General features: G+C 48.0%; 1 protein-coding gene across 1 annotated transcript in view; it reads left to right on the plus strand.

The window, feature by feature from the left end:
- The window catches only part of LOC149325452 (uncharacterized), a 103,392-nt gene that overhangs the window by 21,196 nt on the left and 64,934 nt on the right, over positions 1 to 17,262 (plus strand). The window lies entirely within an intron of this gene.

Below are 17,262 nucleotides of genomic sequence, written 5' to 3' on the forward strand. Positions count from 1 at the left end.
TTTTCTTAACTTTTATGACCCCTGACTGAAAGCCACTGCTCAGCATCAGCGGAAGTCTGACAGAGAGAGCGAAAAAGCTTTATTGTATGAAAGGAATTCGGGGCACTCAACTGGGTTCCTACAAAACCGCACTACTCTCATGGGTTCATGTTTCTAAGGTCCATGAAACTGGCATAAAGAATGCATGAAGGTAACGTGCAAGTGAATTTAAAGCTTATCGAGATGTCCAGTGCCTTTTAAATATGTGAATAGAAAGTTCATTGCAAGTCTCTGTTGCCTAAGGCAGGCTAAGGGACCTAAAACTTTGTCCATTGTTAGGGGCACTGGGCAGAGCTTCTCCACGCAATGTTCATAGTACGCACGCTCGTTAGCATACGCAGGGAACTCATCCAAGATATGCTCCACAGTTTCTATCGAGGCACAGTTGTCACAGTGCGGACTGTGAACTTCGTCAGCCCATTTGACGGACTATGCACTCCATCATTCCATAGGTGACATCAATACTCGCCATTGCATCCTTAGTACCCATTTCATGGCCGCATTTTGTCTTCGTTTTTTTTTACCTGTTCCACACTGCTCTCCTTCTGGTTTTATCTCCCAAATTCGCCTCCCTACGCAGAGTAGCATGCCAGAGATTTTTAAACGCCGGCTAAATTCTATGCTCTTCATTAAAGAGTCTCTCTCTCTCATGAAACTGGCAGCCCGGTCGGTGGCGATTGTTTGCACGGCCGCGTCCTCCGAGCGCAGCCGGTTCTTCCAGTTCTCCCAGGTCTTGAGGTTCTCTAGGTCCCGAAGTGCAGGGTCCGCAGGGAAGAGGGAGAGTTTGTGGAGGAAAGAGGCGAAGGACTCTGGGCATAGGACGCAAGCAATAGGGGGTAAGGAGGAATGAGAGTGAGCCAGGGTAAGGGGTGAGCAGAGAGCGTGTGTCGGTAGTCTGCGCCAGAGTGTTGCGCGTTTGTTATCTAGGGAGGTGTGGGGTTTAGCTGGCGCGAGCCTCTGTAGGCATATGTCATCTAGCTGAATGCGTGCGTGCGCTGCGTGATTGATTCCCCGATCAGATGCCTCCTGAGCCCGGTTTAAAGAACCTCGGGCTAAAAGGTTGGCGGCCTGGTTTCCGGGATTCCAGGACAGCGCAGGCACCCATATCAGCTACACTTGGCGTGGGGGGGGGGAAGGGGGGAGGGGGCGGAAGGAGTGCATTGGGCCAGCCCAGTATGCCAACAGCAGGAACATGGACTGTGCCTCGAGCAAAATTTAGAATCGCAGGTTTGGAGTAACATAAACTGTACCGGGCTTCCGTGCGTGTGATGACAATTGCAGTAACGGCTTGCTCTGCAGCCTCTAGGAAGAAGTAGTGTGAGGAGGGTGGATCTGAACGTCAGTATTGTCAGTTCTCTTCCTCCCTGCGCACCACAGCTGCTGTCGCTGTGGTGCGCAGGGAAGTAGGAAACTGACAATATCGACGTGCAGATGGCTGAAGCGGGCGTCCAAGGACGGGACTGTGTCAAGAGGAGATCTCAGTGTGTCCAAGCACCTTGCTCTACTGACAGCTGGGACACGGGCGCGACCAGCAGGGAATGTCGACGCAGATGCAAGGCCGCTCGTAACGAGATGTGACAAGGCGCTGGGTGACGTAAATGCGAGGATGGGCGAAATAATGGAGGGTTATCGATATGCAGCGGGTTTTACTGTGTTTGTCTGGCTACACTGGCTGGAGCAACGGGATATAACTGGAAGCGCAACGCAATATCTGTTCTTGGTGGAGGGGGTTGGGGCCCAGGGTATCTGTTACAGCCGGCGTCATTGCTTCGGGCGGACGCGGTTGTTGTGATGCAAGTCTGTTCTTTCAATCTTTCCTCACATTTTTCATCTTCCTTGGTCTGCACGTGTCAGTGACTGTGGCTCAGCTCGAACCAGTGCGCAGGCCTGTGTACTTTCCTTTTCATCTTTCCTTCATTCGCAACAACAAAATAAATTAAAGGTGGGGAGACAACGGGGGGATAGCCATCTGCTTTTAAAACCGGCGTCGTCGCTAAGGCGGACGCGCTTGTGTTACGTGCTTCTCCGGATCTTTCCTCTCACGCCTCTTTCAATTCCCCCCTGTCTGCATATGGCAGTGATTAAGGCCTTGCAAGAGCCAGTGGGCAAGCCCGTGCATTATTCCTTCAGGTGCTGCAACAGCACATAAAGGTTTTAAAGCGAAAGCCTTTAATGCCTCATCGTTGTCGACAGAAGGTTGTCAGCAGAAGGTAGTCAGACCAGAAAAAAATCTTTGTACACGATGGGAATCGAGCCACCATCCTTCCGTTCCGCAGCTGAGCGTGCAATAATGGCTACGCTACTTCCTGCCAACGCATATGTAGTTCTCCTTGTCTAGGACGCTGGAGAGTGTTTGAAAACCGTCGAATGAGACGGATGTCTCCCAAACGCCCTCCAGCGTCTCGTGCATTTAAGATTCAGAAACAATTGTGTACTTAACATCTTAACCACACATCAGGACACAAGCAGCAACACCGCGCTAAAGGGTTTCGCCTCACCGCACTTTAGGTCAGCAAAGTGCCCCCTGAATTTTTTTCCATTTTCAGTCGCAGCGTCAGAGTCTTGTTATTTGAAACATGGCGTGAGAAATGGGGTGCAGCCTGAGGTAGACGCAGTGACCCAATCATGCCGCAACTTGTGAATGGTGCGTCATAGCCGCAACGCTGGAACAACGCACGATCGACACCATTCTGCATCCTGGTCCGCTCATCCTATCGGACAACGCAGCGGATCATTGGAAGAAATTCAAGCTGCGCAACGGCCTACATTTCAAGGCAACAGGCAAAGAATGCATGGGTGCGGGAAAGGCTGCCTTATTTCTGCACACAGCCGGTCAAGGGGCCATCGGCGTATTCAGCACTTTCACCTCACGTCAACGCAGCACGAGGATTACGCAGTGATCGTTAATCGTTCAGAAATTCTAAGACTACTGCACACCGCAGCGGACCAGGCCTTTGAGAGGTACAGTTTTCGCTCCCGAATTCAGTAAGAGGGTGAACCGTTTGAACAATTTTCCTGCGAGATCCACAGATAAAAGCGGAAAAGCGGCAGTTTTGGAAGCCTAAGAGATTCGCTGATACGAGACCAGCTAGTGTGTGGAACAAAGAATGAGAAGGTGGACTTCTCGGAGAAAAAAATTCTGCCTTTTACAGGCAATAGACTTTCCAAAGCAGCCGAGCTGGAAACTAGTTAGACGCTCGTCTGGAAAAGAAGAGCAAGCAGTAAAAGTGTGCGGTGTCTAGAAACGCGTTCGAGGCGCGGGAGTGGCGTGCGGTAAAGGCACGTTCGAGCAATGCGTTAAAGAACGCCCTGCTCGTCGTTGCACTGTGGGAACAAAATTCGCGCACCAAGTTGTCCGGCGTGTACAAACTGCCGAAAGTAGATTCATTTTGCGTGTGTTTCAAGGTGAAATACACAGGCGGAGTTGACCGTTTTAGTGAAGCGTACAAGGAAGAAGCGCGCTCGAGAAGTTAGTCGAGAATCAATGACGTTGAATGAGATACGGCACATGACTGGTTAACCGACGCTACGGTGGTAGGACGAAAAGTTACATTCAAGAATGACACTGGAGGTCAAGCAAATTTACTGCGACATTCTCTACTAGAGAAAATACGCTGTCCGGCGAATATAAGCCCACGCAAGATGCTCTCGACCAGCTACGAAGGAAATGACATTCAACACTTCGGCACTGTTTCTTTACCAATCTCATTTGGCGACATACTTTACAGGCAAACTTTTTTGTTGTGAGAAAGGGCAAGCAGACACTACTGAGACTCTCGACGTGTGCGTCTCGGTCTTGTCTCTCGCAATGACGTGATTCGAAGGGAGGTAAGTCTCAAGAATCAGATCGCCGCAGAATTTCCGGACTTAAATGTTTTAGGAACTTGGATGTGTCAAGCGTCTGTACTTCATCAAGATCAAGGAAACCGCGAAGCCTGTAGCTGCGCCTTCTAGACGTGTGCCACACTCAAGACAAGCTGTCCTGCGTGAGAAACAGCAAGACTTAGAAACAGTGCGCATCATTGTGAAAATTGCGGAGCCCGGGGACTTGGCAATACCACTTGTTATTCTTGAAAAGTAAAGCGATGGCATTCGGTTCTTCGTGGACCCGCTATGTATCAACGAAAACATCAGCCGCGACAGGTATGAACTTCCTAGAAGAGAGGATTCCAAGTAGAGTTGGCTCATGCAACTTATTTCAGCAAACTTGACGAAAATCTCGGTTTGGTTTGGTTTATTGGCGTTTAACGTCCCAAAGTGACTGAGGCAATGAGGTTTGGTTTGGTTTATGGGGTTTAACGTCCCAAAGCGACTAAAGCTATGAGAGACGCCGTAGTGGAGGGCTCCGAAAATTTTGACCACCTGGGGTTCTTTAACGTGCACTGATATCGCACAGTACACTGGCCTCTAGAATTTCTCCTCCAAAGAAATTCAACCGCCGCAGCCAGGATCGAACCCACGTCTTTAGGGTCAGAAGCCATGAAGCCATGTCGTCATGAAGCCGCGCCCTTCATGACGACAAGATCGCAGAGTCAGTCATCACCACTGACGCAGTCGCTTTTTGGATGTTGCTACCTCCCTAGCCGGCACGACACCGTCATGAGCTGTGAAACCCAGCGCCTGTGCGAGGGTGGTGCCCTATGGGTGTGTAGGCGACAGGTGGCAGCGGCGCGGCGCCATCTGTAGGAGCGCAGCTGAAGTGGTTGCTAGGTGACGGCGACTCAAGGTCGTTTTGTAGCCGCACCACCACGAGCATACCCAACGGGCTGAGCGGGGTTCTAGTAGTGTTGCTTTCGAAACAAAAACGAAAAGGTGGGCTGTATTGAATCCTGCAAGACAAGTGCTTCGAGTGAAAAAAGGCTCATGTAAAAGAGTGGAAGAGCCTGCGTCCCTTGATGACGCCTGTTCTACGCGGTATTTCACCGCGAAAGCCAATCAAGATTAGCACCAATGCATCGAGGAGAGCTTTGACAGCCGCACTATCACAAAAACATGATAAGGACTGGTGACCGGTGGCATATGCTTCACGTGCGCTCACTGAGGCCGAAACAAGATACACCCAGATAGAAATAGAGGCACTTGGATGTGGAATAGAGGCACCTTTGGATGTGAATGATTTTCACAGTTTATACTAAGATAATTGCAAAACTGATCTACCATTGTTGGCGATTCGAATAAAGAAACATCGCCGAAATACCGCCTCGTTCGTAGCAATTTTTTTGCGACTGATGTGATTTCAATATTACTTCCAGCTCATGCCTGAAAAACAGCTGCTACTAGACGATGCTTTATACTGTATACCTGCCCCCCCCCCCCCCCCTCAGTGTTTCTCCTAACGAAGGGGAAGAACGTATTAGACATGTGACAAAAATACTGGCAAGCATCGAAGCAAAGCAAAGATTGCAGAAAATAACGCAGAACGATACAGAAGTGAAGGAAGTAATAAGCGGTTTACACCTAGGTTAACTCGCCCGTACACCATTCTCTGATCAGAATTATCCCACATTTATGGACTATTGATAATAGGCATCAAGGTGTTAATCCCAAGACCCATGCGCAGGCAGATGCGGGAACGCCTTCATGAAGGGCATCGCCGCATAAATAACAAAAACAAGGTCAAGGCTGGCCCGGATACAGAAAAAGAGAGGACATGACTTCGAAATGTCATGACTTCGAGGACATGACTTCGAGAGAGGGCACGGCATCTGGCCTGCGGACAGCATGGCTCACCCGCTGCTGCTGCTTGTGCAGGTTCTGCCGTGGATTTTGCATGCGACGCCCACCCCGGTATCAACGACCAACATCACCGTGATACAACCCCTGATGCTTTGCGCGTGCCACGTCACAAGCAACAACACAATCAAGGGATATCGACCACGAGATGTGACGTCACCAGCAGCCGATCTACTTAAGGAACGACGCGACACCGACCAGATCAGAGGGCACGGCATCTGGCCTGCGGACAGCATGGCTCACCCGCTGCTGCTGTTTGTGCAGGTTCTGCCGTGGATTTTGCATGCGACGCCCACCCCGGTATCAACGACCAACATCACCGTGATACAACCCCTGATGCTTTGCGCGTGCCACGTCACAAGCAACAACACAATCAAGGGATATCGACCACGAGATGTGACTTCACCAGCAGCCGATCTACTTAAGGAACGACGCGACACCGACCAGATCAGAGGGCACGGCATCTGGCCTGCGGACAGCATGGCGCACCCGCTGCTGCTGTTTGTGCAGGTTGGTTCCCCATCCACAGACTGCTGTTACCGTAGTGACAATAGATTTTAGTCGTCCTGCCGTGCCGTGGTAGGCTTCATTGCATGGTTATTGACTGTTGGTCCGTGCTGTTGCTGCTGATGTCGGGAGACATAGAAGAAAACCCCGGACCTAAGACAGCTGAGCTGTTACAGACGATTATAGATAATCAAGCCGCGTCTGACTGCCGGTTGACTAATATCAGCAAGGATATTGGTCAGCTGAATGAAAAGACTGATAGACTGACTGATTCTCTGGCAGTGATACAAGAATTGAACAAAAGAATTGAATATCTTGAGGTAACAGTTCAGCAACAGGCCAGAAAACTGATTGAGTATGAAAACTATAGTCGTCGTAACAATCTGCTGGTTCTTGGTGTTTCTGAAAAAATCGGCGATTCAGAGAAGGAGTTAAAGGCAGCTGTCATAGATACAATTTTTCATGATACGCTGGGAGTTGAAGTAAAAACCGTCGAAAAAATCCATCGCATAGGGAAAAAGAACAAAGAACGGCCTAGGCCAATTATTATGAAATTTTATGACAGCAGAGAAAAGCAACAAGTGCTGAACTGTAGCAAACTGAAAGGACAATCGGTTAGTGTGAGCAATGACTATGCAAAGGAAACGGTAGCGGTGCGAAGGAAGTTGTGGGAAAGTGCCTCTGCTGAAAGGGCGCAGGGCGAGAAGGTCTTTTTGATCGACGACAAGCTCAAAATAAATGACAAGTTATACACATGGGACAACGAGAAGGACGCACGCTCGCTCCTGAACTCCCGAGATAAGTTCAAGCAACGCACTCGAAAAGCAGGCAACTCGCATGATGGCTCTTACACCTCGGATAATTCCGCCGATTCAACACCTGAACTCACCCCGTCATAGCTACGAATCTTATCATTGAATGCTCGTAGCCTTTTTAACAAAGTAACCGAGTTAGAATATGTATTAATGACAGAAAGTCCACACGTGCTCGTCGTAACCGAAACATGGCTAAACAACGGTGTGCCTAGTCACTGTATAGTGCCCCCAAACTACCAGATGTTCAGATGGGACAGGGATACTCGTGGTGGGGGTGTTGCAATCATTGTCAAAAGATCTATAGATGCAGTAATGGTCGAGTGCACTTTGCCTGAAACAGTTTGGTGCAAAATTACTTATGCGAGTGTTGCTTACCTTGTTGGCGCAGTGTATAGGCCGCCTGCCACTTCACCAGAGTTTTTGGATGACCTTAATATGTTCTTATGCACTCACTTGAACCGTACCACCAGACTAATAATGACCGGAGATTTTAATTTGCCTAGCATTAACTGGGACAGACTCCTACCTGGGAACGCTGAAATTTCTAGTTCCGAAGCACTGCTGCAAATAATGCTTTCGCACAATCTTAAACAAATCGTGGAAGAAGACACGAGGGTAACACTCGAATCCCGGTCACTTTTGGACTTGGTGTTTCTTTCGGGCAGAGTGGGTGAATGTACTGTGTCTGTTAAAGACGGGATATCTGACCATAGAATGGTTTCTGTGCACATTCCGATCAGAACAAACACTCGTGGCCAACCCTTTGTATCTGTACAATTTAAGGCTTATAGGCAGGCAGACGACACATCCATTCAAGATTTTTTAGAAATGTCATATAATGAATTCGAACATGCCTGCGATTGTGAACCAGTTGAAGACCTATGGCTACGTTTCAAGAATATCATAAAAAATTGCGTTGACAGATTCATTCCAACTCGAGAAAAGAAAATAAAACCCCGTAACCCTTGGATTAATCGACCTATTATACACATTAAGCGCAAGATAAAGAGGCTGCGCAGGAGAAAAGACAGCTCAGCTGAGGTATCGAAATTGCGAAGGAGTTTAAAAACGGCTCTGGTGGAATCAAAAGAGCATTTTTTTAATAAAAAATTAAGTAGCTTCGTTAAAACGGCACCTCGGAAGTTTTGGCTTTACCTTAGTGGCAATAAAGAAGAAATCAATAGAATTCAAATTGGTGAGAACATAGTAACAGAAAAAATAAAAATAGCAGATCATTTCAATAACTTTTTCCAGTCTGTATTTTCTAAACCAAGCAATGATGACTGTGACGCGTACCCGCCTTCCTCCCTTTCATGTTCGATGGAAGACCTGGTCGTGACTCAGGCCGGCGTGTTTAATCAATTGTTACTTTTGGATTCTAAAAAGGCTAGCGGGCCGGATGGGATTCCAACCCAGTTTTTAAAGCGATACGCTGAGTGGATATCATTTTTCTTGACAATAATCTTTACAAAGTCCCTACACACTAACTCCTTGCCACAAGATTGGCGGTGCGCAGTCGTAACACCTGTTTTTAAAAACGGCGACCGACTACTTGCAAATAATTATCGCCCAATTTCCCTGACAAGTATCAGCTGTAAACTATTGGAACACATCATAAGTAAACATACTAACTTTCCTCGAGGATAACGCGTTCTTTTATCAGCATCAGCACGGGTTCCGAAGAGGGCTATCTACCATAACACAGCTTATAGAAACGATACATGATTTTAGTTCAGCCATAGATGCCCAAGAGCAAATAGATGTCATTTGCGTAGATTTTGCAAAAGCATTTGACAAGGTTCCACACAGTAAATTACTTTTCAAGTTACACAAAGCAGGAATTAGCGAAACCATTCTTAAGTGGATTAAAGCCTATTTGAACAATCGCAGGCAGGTTGTGCATGTGGATGATTGTTTTTCTTCTACATTAGAAGTATTTTCTGGCGTTCCTCAAGGGTCGGTTTTAGCTCCATTACTGTTTCTAATTTATATTAATGATATTAACGAGGTTACCGAGTCTCCCGTAGAATTGAAGCTTTTTGCAGACGACTGTTTAATTTATTCTCGAATAACACAAGCTGCCAACCAAATTAGAATAAACCGTGTCCTTAATTCCTTGCATCTTTGGTGCGAAAAATGGGGCATGGAAATTAATTACACAAAATCAACTTTTATGCATATAACTAATAAGAAGACTGTGCAGTTATTTTCTTATAATGTTGGAAAAAATAATCTAAAAAATGTTGATACCTTCAAGTATTTAGGCGTCACAATTGCACATAATCTGCAGTGGCATAAACATATTAATAACGTGTGCTCGACAGCTTCCCAAAAACTTTACTTTCTGAGGAAGAAATTGGAACATGCAACAAAAGATGTCAAACTGATAGCTTACAAAACATTCATCCGCCCATCCTTGGAGTACGCTTGTGTCGTCTGGAGCCCGCACCAAAAAGTTCTAAAAGATAAACTGGAACGAATTCAAAGAATGGCTGCTCGGTTTATTTCGTCAAGATACAGAAGAAGGGACTCAGTGACGGAAATGCTGAACTCATGTGGGCTCGAGTCACTTCAAAATCGGAGAAAAAAATCAAGACTAAAGCTTTTCTTTCAGATAATTCAAGGACACTTCAAGATAAAATCAGATAGGTATGTTGAGCCTCCGGGAAGACGCAGCGCGAGAACAAGCCACAATCGATCAATCAAGCCTTACGACTCACGTGTTGATGTTTTTAGGTACTCTTTTTTTCCTGATGTCATCGAAATGTGGAATGCTTTGCCAGTTGAAGTTGTTGAGCAATCGGATGTGCACAAGTTCGAACGTTCTATCGATATTTTGTGTCGGGGCCACCCAACTTGATGTTATGAGACATGAATTTTTTCTGTTGTACATTGCATTTGTATTCCCTCCCTGTAACGACCCTCAAGCGAGGGTCAACAGTATCAATAAAAAAAAATGCAGAACATGCCTCCGTTTTGCCTACCGTGAACCAAGAGAGCCTGTCATCAGAAGCCCTGAAGCGCTTTTCCCAAGGGAAATAATTGGAATCGATCTCTGTTACCATGCAGGAGCTTCGTACTTATTCGTCTATGATGCGTATTCAGTTTACCCCGAGGAGGAACGTCTAGTGCAGAACTCTAGAGAAAGCGTAGTAAAGAAGCTCGAAATGATTTTTCTCGATACGACATTCCGCAAGATGTGCGTAGTGATGGCGGCCCGCAGTTAACTTGACTGCCTTTCGCGACTTTGCCCGGTTACTAGATTTCAAGCACATTGTCTCCAGCACAAAATTTCCCCAAGCTCTTGCCTAGAAAGGAGCTCAGATCGTCAAGCTTCTGCTTAAGAAGACTAAAGATGCTCGAGGACTGTTTTGAATAAGCGTTCTGAACTATTGTTTGTTTACCGCCTTTGTAAGATGGTCGAAGCCCAGCTGATCTATTTATTTGAGGACGACTGCGGCGCCGCCTCCCTGATATTGGGTCCAGCCAGCAGTGGAGGTCAAAAAACACACACCAAACCTAGGCCAGCCACTTCACTTCTAGTCCTCTCAAGAGGAGACGCGGAACGAATTCTGGACCACTGTGGATGGACAAAAAAGGCAACGGTTCAAGATAAGCAGCTGCGCGATCCTATCTGCTTAGGACAGAAGACGGAAACACCGTACGAAATAACCGGCAAGACATCCGGAAAACAAGAGAAGAATATCTGCCAAGAGACGCGAGTGTAGAGTATGAAGACCGGAATCAAGTGCGAGGTATTACTCGCACACTACACCCAAGTTCGACAGAGCAATGACGTAGTGGTGAAGACGACAAAACTGCTTCAGCACGGCGCCCATCTTCAGCGCACAACTCACCAAATGGCAGCATTTCACATTAGCCGATGACACCGCCCAAATCAGACGAGTATGATGACGAGAACCATTCATGTCAACATGCACTCGATACTGCTGATGGTTTCGGTAATCTTCGCCGGTGTGTTTATGTGTGTGTTTGTCTGTACTCTCCCCTGTCGTTTGTTTTTCTTGCAGAAGGCAAGATGTATCGGTATGTGGCGGGTTACGCTGTAGTCTTCTGGCCACACTGTCCAGACCCACGGCGTATGAGGAAGCGCAACGCAATAAATGTGGTTCTTCTCAGTCACAGTGCAGTGTCTTGTTATTCGAAGCAGATGGCATTAAAGCCGGTTCGGCGGTATGGCCGAGGCACGTACAGGCGAGGGCGAACGCTCGACATCACGAATGAGGGGAGAGGCGCAGTCAGGGAGCAAGATTTTGTCCAGCACCAGACAGATGTCGCGCGTGCCAAGCCACTGTACCTCGTCTTCGGCTCCCTGACCAGCGGCCATAGCCGTGAATTCTATGACTGGACGGCCTTGGTCTGTTGCATTGCCTTCAGCACGAGAAAGAGCGTAGGCAAATGCGTTCGACTTGCAGCGGACGTGACGAATGTGGCTGGTAAATTCGGAAATGTAGACGAGCTGTCTGATTTCCCCAGGATTACAGGAGGTACTGCTGGGATCAAGCGAGGACGTCAATCCTTTGTGGTCAGTAAGGATTTGGAAATGTGCGTCCCTCGTGGAAACGGCGGAAGTGGTTCACGGTCAAATGTATTGATCATTCTGTAACGGCGTTCAGAGGCCGCAAGTTTCTTGGGAAAGCACCCGATTGGCTGCCATGTTCCAGCGACGAAATGCTGCAAGGCTGCGCCGACAGGAGTGTCCTATGCAGCAACCATGACGGGCGAAGGTGCGTCACAGTTGAGATGTACCAAGACCTCCGCGCTGGCAGTGCTGTCTTCAATGCTGCTGAACGCGTGATCAGTTATATCGGCCCATGCGATCAGAGCGGTTGCTTTGGCGTGGCCCGAGAGGAGGTTCTTAGGGAGGCTGCAATATGGCGGCGCGGTTAATAATTGGCGAGGCCAAGAAATTCGTACAGTTGCCAGGTGGCGGTGGGCCGAGCAAACTGAATGATGGCGCAGACACGGGCCGTTACCAGACAAATTCCATGAAGCTGACGCGATGGCCGAGGAAATCTAATTCTGCTACGCCGAACTCGCTTTTAGAATCGTTGACGACCAGACCAAAGCGGCTGAGCCTTGCGAGCACTTGACGCAGGTCAAGTGCTTTGGGCCTCTACCGTGGGGCTCAAAACGAGGTGTAAAGATAAGCGATGAAACCCGTCATACCTTGCCCAACAAAGCGCTTAAATGTGCCCCGCATTGCGAACACCGTAAGTAATCCTCAGACATTCAAACAAGCCAAAAGGCGTTATAATGGCGGTATTCGCAGTTTCCGAGAGATCCACAAAATTTGGTGATACACTTTCACAAGATCGACCTTGCTGGTGCAGCTATGAAGGGCCGGTATCAAATCTTGTATGTGGAGCATCAGGTAGCGGTCAGGGACTCTAGCTTTTTTAAGAGAATGGTCATTAGCGCACGGGCACCAGTTGCCAATATTTTTGGGCACCATATGGAGGGGACGATGCCCAAGCACTGGAGGAGTGATGGATGATGGCAAAGTCCCGAATACGCTCAAATTCTTGTTTGGTGATAGTGAGGCGATCCGGTGTGAGGCGACGAGCGCGAGTAAACACGAGAAGCCCAGTGGTCAGTGTGATTGGTCACGCTGTTAGCGACCGGCACTTGAAAGGACGGTGCTCAGAAGACATCCGGAAAGTCTGCAAGTACTTCGGAGTAAGGGTCGGGATCGGTGCTGTGCGCCTGGAGGAGACATAGGGGTAGAGCGCGGCAGGAAACACCTTGGTCTGCCAACGTCGTTTTAGAATCCAGGATGCGGTTTTGACACATGTCAGCTACGAGCCTGTAGTGCCATAGGAAGTCGGCGCCAATGATTGGGAGCACACGTCTGCGATGACAAATACCCAGCTAAAGGTACGTCGGAGCTAGGTGTCAAAAGTCACTGACTTCTGACCATATGTGCACCGGATCGACCATTTGTTCATACGGACGACCCGTTGATTGGGTCAGAGGAGGGTAGTCTGAGGTACAGCGTTCCTCGGCCACCGCCGGGGCAAGGACAGATCTCGGCGCAAGCGCCTATGATGTAGTGGACCTTAGTAACACGGTCGGTGACGTGGAAGAGGCGACTGTATTTGGGCCGAGAACATCAGTCGCATTGAGTATGCGGCCGGACCGCTTTCCGCATAGACGCACAGCTGGCGACACTGCCGTGCGCGAGAGCTGAAACGACGGTGTTACCAGAAAAGGGTCCCGGAGGGCAGAGAACGGGTGGCTGGAGGACTTGGACTTGGTCGGCGGGGTGGAGACGCGGAACGCGGCCGGTGCGTCCAAAGGGCAGCAAGGTCACCTGTAAGCTGCGCTACTTTCCCGGTGAGTTCCTCGTTAGCAGCGGTGAGAGACGCACAAAAATCGTCAGCAGCTGCGCTGGGCATTTGAGGGGTAGGAGGGCGGTGAATTGCGGCAACGGAGGGGAGACGACGTCCATAATCTTACCGGCCATATGAGCCGGAGATTCCAGGGTCTGTGACGAAGGCGCACTAGGGATCATGCGCACCTGCGGAGGCAGGCGCCGCAGGAAGAGTTCCCACAGGAGAGCGCTGTCATGGGAAATATCCAGATCTCCAGCAAAGGAGGTCATGCGACACAACAGCTTCTAAAGCTTGCGGTCTCCGAGCTCCACCAAGGTGAGAAGCTTCTGCAGACGACATGACTCTTTTTCAGAACTGCGCTGGATGAGGGTCGCCAAAGATTTTCATGAAGGGATCGGCAGGTGGAGAGCTTAGGACGTCGCGAACAACCGCGGCAGCAGTAGGTGTGAGCGCACCCACGACGTGGTCGAACATGGTCACCAGACAAGTAAAGCGGTGCCGCCGCTACAAGGCCTCGATTCTGAGGAACCAAAGTTTTAAGTACGATGGCCAGATGTCGGGAAGCTTGATGGCGAAAACGTACAACTCTCGAGGTGGTGGCGTAAGAGAAGACGGGGACAGTACCTGGGGGAAGGATCTACGGAGAAGGCTGACACGATGGACAGGCAGACGGAGGTAGCCGCTACTGGTAGCTCTTGGGGGAAGTACGCCCTGCGAAGCAGCTGAAGTAAGAACTGGTCAGGAGCAGAGGGGGAAGACGCGATGTCCAGAGTTAACAATTTGTGGAGAACAACCACTGACACAGGTCGTTTTCGGGTCTCAGCAAATATACTTAGCCCTAAGGAGGTGAGGGTGAATGAGTACGCATAGTGAATGCTAGCCCTCTACAGATAGGCAATGGTTGTTTTCAGCACCTGAAGGAGAATATAAATAAATCTGTAGATTTAGTAGCAAACCACACGAGAGCGCGTGGAGGCTCCACTAATCTCACGAGTCAAGAACGGGAATTGGGTTGCTTAGAATGGTTGGGTAATTTGGCTCGGAACGGTTACAGGAATGTTTCGAAGATTCATCCTGAGGGAGTCGGATGCGTTTACAGGTTTGCATTTAGGGTGTGCATTCGCTATTCCTAAACTTGCGGCCCTAGTACTTCCCTGCACTATCTACAATGAGCGTTCGGCCGACTCTCTGGTCAAGACACGGTACCACAACAGGAGTCACGGGCTGGCGTTCCTTTCTTGAAGCCAGGTTCGGGGCTCTAACACCATGAAAGGGTTTCAATGGCGGCACCAGAAGCTTGGAGTAAGCGCTGTTGCGGCCTCAGGGTCATCACGGTAGTCCGGCTGAGCTTTATAGCACAATGTACGGCTTCCGAGCAGGACCAGGGCCAGCCAGAAACACAACGGCTAGGTGAACGAGAACAGATCGACATACACTAGTTACATTTGCATAGTAGAAAGGTTCGGCATGAGGGCTAGCACCATAATAGCTTCTGGAGACAGTGCTGGCTCACAAACAATCGGTTAATACCTTCTTTGCTGCGTGCCTTCCGGTCGCCCTCTTTTGCTCTCCGCTTTTATACCCGCTGTGGGGTCTAGCAGCGAATCTAGCACCCTGCAACTTGCTTAATACTTTGGGCACAACGTAGCACAAACGATTCACGTAATGATTACTTAGGAGCTATTTCTTTATGTCGTTCCTTTTGGTGTTCGATGCTTTCGTTTGATTATGCAAGGCTTATAATACTACTATCAGTAGATTTGAAAAACTAATTATAAGCTTTGACGATCCAATACCCAGAGAAGGAGAACACAGTGCATTGCGCTCACAAACTATAAGAATGGCAGTAACCCACTCTCTTACTGTCTTAGCTGTATCTTACCGGTAGTCACCTATGGGTCACTAACATGGAGGCTAACAAAAAAGGTTCAGCTTAAGTTAAGGACAACGCAGCGAGCTATGGAAAGAAAAAATGATAGGGGTGACGTTAAGATATCGGAAGCGGGCGGAGTGGGTGAGAGAACAAACGCGCGTTAATGATATCCTAGTTGAAATCAAGAGGAGGAAGTGGGCTCCGGCAGGGCATGTAATGCGAAGGAAAGATAGCCGCTGGTCCTTAACGGTAACGGAGTGGATTCCAAGAGAAGGCAAGCGTAGCAGGGGGCGGAAAAAAGTTCGGTGGGCGGATAAAATTAAGAAATTTACGGGAATACAGTGGCCGCAACTGGCGAAGGACAGGGTTAATTGGAGAGACATGGGAGAGGCCTTCGCCCTGCCGTGGGCGTAATGAGGCTGATGATGATGAACGCACTCTCGCAACATGCCGTAATGTTCTTTTCTGCCTTAAGTGTGATTTGAGCAGGTTAGCCCCTTTGTCCTCCATACAAACCCTTAGCAAAAAACAGGATGTGCTAAAAATGCATTTCAAACACATTGTATTAATTTCATATTTATTTCGCATTTTTGGTCCCTATGCTTAAACGGTAATACGAATGCTTTCTAAGTATACTAGGAATAATAATGTTGCAGCGCTAATACCCTTTCTGTCTCAACATTATAAGCATTATAAGGTCACATGACGGAATAGGAACGACAAAGACACAAAAACAGCAAATCATGACGAAAGTGCCGCAGCAAACAAGTACTCCGACAGGTGCCGTACTTGGCTTGCCATGTGAATACCCTCCGAGAGCGACGCACTTTCTTGCCCGGTCAGGCGCTTTTTGCGCAAAGACTGTGCGCCACTAAAATATTGCAGTAGTGCTCTACTGGTCGCATTCAAATCAGGGAGCGATCTAAACCGAATTGCTAGTTGAAACTTGCGTCAGGCATAGGTCAGGAGTCTAACTGTAAACCAACAGATATGCGTCTAAGGGAGCCGGTCGCCCTTGACAGTCGGGGTCCTTTTCGCTGGCATATTTGGACCCGGAAGTACCCAAAGCGCCTTTGCCGGTAAAATGCTAACAGTTTCACCGCACTTAGAGTAAATAAGTGGTGACTATATCCCTGCTAGAAGATACCATAAACGAAAGGACGACAGGGAAGGGAGAATTTTCACTGTTCCCTGAAACGTCATTTCGAGCCTTAGATTGTTCCACGGTAGCCTGAAGTGTAATGCAAATATCTTTACGTGGACTGCCCATTTGTTAGAATTTAAGCATACTTTGGACTGATTAATTGCGTATTTACAAAAGTATTCAAAAACATTGCCGACACCAAAATGTGATTTCGCGAAACTCGATTTCGAGCATTAGATTGTTCAACAGCAGCTTGAAGTGCGCTGCAAATATGCTAATGCGGACTGCCAATTTGCTAGAATTTATGTATTCTTTGGACGAATTAGTTGCGTATTTACGGAAGTACACTTCAAATACATTGACAGCAAACAACTGCCATTTCCCGAAACGTGATTTCGAGCACTGGACGGTTCAACGGCAGCTTGAAGTGTACTGAAAATACGATGAAAAGGACTGCCCGTTTGTTAGAATTAAAGTATACTTTGAATGAAATAATTTATGAAAGTACACTTTTAATACATTGACAAGATGCCAAAACTACATACATATTTTTTCACGTATTTAAAAATTGCTCCAAGTAAGCTTTAAGTGAGGTATTTCTGGCATATTTTAAGAAGATATTTCGAATACCGAGCATGAAATTTCAGGAACGTATTTCCTCCATATTTTTAGTGCGTTCGTGGGTACAAAATATGTTTAAAATAAAATTTAAATAGCCCACCGTATATTCCAAACGTATTAGTTTTCGTTAAGGGAAGCTGCAGTACTACAAAAGCTGTTCTGTACTTTAATAGA

The sequence above is a fragment of the Amblyomma mixtum genome, chromosome 10 (assembly GCF_055824585.1).
Source record: "Amblyomma mixtum isolate Tamu chromosome 10, ASM5582458v1, whole genome shotgun sequence".
Taxonomy (NCBI): domain Eukaryota; kingdom Metazoa; phylum Arthropoda; class Arachnida; order Ixodida; family Ixodidae; genus Amblyomma; species Amblyomma mixtum.